This window comes from Mus caroli, unplaced genomic scaffold (genome assembly GCF_900094665.2).
Source record: "Mus caroli unplaced genomic scaffold, CAROLI_EIJ_v1.1 scaffold_14487_1, whole genome shotgun sequence".
Classification (NCBI taxonomy): domain Eukaryota; kingdom Metazoa; phylum Chordata; class Mammalia; order Rodentia; family Muridae; genus Mus; species Mus caroli.
Genome location: NW_018389889.1, coordinates 18431 through 21957, shown reverse-complemented (window position 1 = coordinate 21957; position 3527 = coordinate 18431). Strand labels below are relative to the sequence as shown.

The 3527-nt window shown below is 37.4% G+C and overlaps 1 pseudogene; it reads right to left on the bottom strand.

Annotated features, from left to right (window-relative positions):
- Positions 1–657: 657 nt before the first annotated feature.
- On the bottom strand, positions 658–1124 carry LOC110288355 (annotated as a pseudogene).
- Positions 1125–3527: the final 2403 nt, after the last annotated feature.

The following is a 3527-nucleotide window of genomic DNA, read 5'->3' as shown; positions in this document are numbered from 1 at the left end:
TCATGATCCTGATAGAAGACTTTAAGAAGGGCATTTATAAGTCACTTAAAGAAATACAGGAGAACACTGCTAAAGAGTTAAAAGTCATTAAGAATTACAGGAAAACACAAACATGACATGGAATTGAATAAAACCATCCAAGACCTAAAACGGGATGTAGAAACAATAAAGAAACCCAAAAGTGAGATAACTCTGGAGATAGAAACCCAAGCAAAGAAATCAGGAACCGTAGATGTGAGGATATGCAAAAATTACAAGAGACAGAAGAGAGAATCTCAGGTGCAGAAGATTCCATAGAGAATATGGGCACAGCAATCAAGAAAGATGCAAAATGCAAAAAGATCCTAACTCAAATACACTTTCCACTTTATCTTATTTTACACAAATACAAATATCCCCTTTATCTCTATATAAATTTAATTAATATTTTTCCTATAATTAACTTCATTTAAATTCCTTTATATTTATGGTTTAAGCCTATTTTAAGGACAACATATGTATCATGCGCTAGGATAACCTGTACCAGAGTTCCCATGGATCCCACATTGAAAGAACCCAGTTTCTTAAGATAACATTGACATCTTACACTTCTATTATTTCTCCCTTCTTTTTTATGGTGAAAAAGTGTATATTTAGAATTAGCCATTTAGACTCAGTTTAGATGGCCCTAATCCTGTTGGCAACATCTAGAGCATCATAATCAGGAGCTTTGCCAACATATGCCTTCTTCTCTCTGTCAGGCATTTTCAGAGTATGGACTTTGGCCATATCAATGTCATAGAGTTTCTTCATGGCCTCTTGGATCTGGTGCTTGTTGGCCTTGACATCCACAATGAACACAAACGTGTTGTTACCCTTTATTTTCTTCATGGCTGACTCGGTGGTCATTGGGATTTGATGACAGCATAGTGGTCAAGCTTGTTTCTCCTGGGCTCACTATTTTGAGGATATTTTGGCTTTCTCTGGAGCCACAGGGACTTGAGCTGCCAGAATGTGGGTGGTGTTCTGATCTTCTTTTTGTGGCTGTGGATGCCTTTCAGCACTGCCTTCTTAGCTTTCAAGGCCTTTGCTTTGGCTTCATCTTAGGGAAGGGACAGGGCTTCCTTCCTCGCTTTTGGTGCCATCTTGGTGAAAAGGCTATTTCTCCCTTCTATAATACATTTAGAGTAATTTTTATTTATTTCTCAATTCTATGAAGTTTAATATCTTTGTGGATAAATTGTGGATGTCAAGGGCAACAAGCACCAGATCAATGAGGCTGTGAATAAACTCTATAACATTGATGTGGCCAAAGTCCATATCCTGAGAAGGCCTGACAGAGAGAAGAATGTGTATGTTTGCTTAGCTCCTGGTTATGATAAGATTATGATTATTATGATAAGATGGCTTTGAAATCTCACATTTCCATTTATTTTCTATAATTTTTTTGATTTTGGAACACATGCCTGCTTCATTGCACTGGAAGGTCTTTAGTATCTTTGGTATTAAGCAGCATTTCTAAGAAAGCAGAAAAGCATTGAGAGACCTTAGGCGGGAGAACAAGCCTGCACATTAGCCTGCTGTTTAGTTATTTTAGGGAGCCTCAACTTCATCCTAACTTAGAATCACACATGCCAAATTTGTATTTTTGTCCTAGTCCTCCCACCCCTAACATTGCTTCAAGGAAAACCACACAGCTAAGACACCAATTCTCCCCACCAACTAATCTTAAGATGACAGTGTATGTTTTTCATTTGGCAATCTGAAACTATTTTTTTAAACGTGAATTTTTGCTAGAAGTTGATTTCCAGTATGTTATAGAAAATTTTAATATCAATTTGGGGTTTCCACCCAGGCTTTGATTCTTTAGTTCCTGAATAAAATACACACACAAACTTTATATTTACCATAAGCTTTAAACAACATTAGAACTGGACAGATAACTACCCTCTATGCTATTTGAATCTACGTTCCTGAATTATTAACTACTACTTATTGTGTTTCATTTGGGCTCTCCAATTGGCCAGCCCTCAAGATCACATTTTTCTGGGTCACTTATGCCATGGTGGTTTCTCCTTCTTCCTCCTGCACCTTCTTCTCATGGTCCTCTTCTNACCCCAAGCCTGAGAAACCTATACTCCATCTATGTCTGTTATGNTCAGCTATTGGCTGTTGGTATCTTTCTATACCAATCAGAAATGACTTGATGCAGAGTCACAGGTCTATGTGCAGATACCAGGACTTAGGGGACCACATTTAGCATTAAAATAGACAGCAAGATCAAATCTCAACAAAACCCCCATTTTAAAACAAGGTAGAAGCCTCATGAAATATACAGTCCTACAATATCTGATCACACAATTTATGCTAGAAGGTGTATTTCCATGCATTTTTTGCAAGTACATTTACCATGTACCTCAGCTTACTTCATGAGACTAAACCACAGAACTTATGAGGGGCAAGTATCTCTCAGTGGGGCTCAGACCTGACTTGTAGACTGTCCCTTAGAGTAAGTTATCACATCTACGGTTGGATCATAATTTAGCGCAGATCAACCAGGGATTGGGGTCATAAAACATGAATTCATGTGGTCTGGCATAGTAAGAAATATCCTTTTAGTTTTAACCAGTAACTCAGAAGATAAACTCAAAAGCTGTATTTTATTTTTATTCAAATGGTTGTTTTACTATTAGATATAGGTATAGAGATGATAGGGTTATGTACTTGAGTAGGTAGTTTCCCTGAAAGGCCAGAAAAGGACATATTTTACAGTCCTTGCAAGCCAGCTCTCCAGGGCTCACCCTTACGCCAACAACTTTTCTTGAACTTTTTCTATATCAGAGCCCCTTGATTACAATATGGAGATTCTAGATTTTTATACATTTCACCAAAAATGTTGTCTCAGGACTAATTTGGGCATAATTGAATGAATAATTGTGTTTCTAGTTACTTTGTATTGCACAACTGATTTTCTTAGATTATCTTTACTCCTGATATAGATTTTTTTCAACCACAATTGCCAGTGTATGTAGAGTCACTTTCTAGTGGGGAAAATATCCTGGTATGCAGAGATGGGTCAGTGGCTAAGAGCTCTACCAGAGGACAAGGATTCTCAGTACCTATGACAGCTTATAACTGTCTATATCTCCAGTTCCATAGGATCCAAGTAGACCCTCTTCTGGTATCTAGCTCACAGAGACAGTCTACCGGTAACCAGACATTCATGCAAACATGATAATAGAGAATTAAAATAAATATACTTTTTAAATAGCATTTAACACAACCCTACACTCTCACAGTAACAACTTATTGCTTTGCACACATTCTGCATCAGCAACTCCTATGAATACCTGTTACTTTGAAAATGACTGACTACAGAGATATGTTTTCTTTGGGAATCTAAGATTGCTTAGAGTTGGTGTCTCCATCTACTCAACTCAACAGCATTCTCCCAGTCTTTCCAATTGTGAAATCATGATCCTACTTGGAATTGTTTTTCATTGCCCTAACATAAATGACCCTACACAACTGCCTTTAATTTCTCTCTC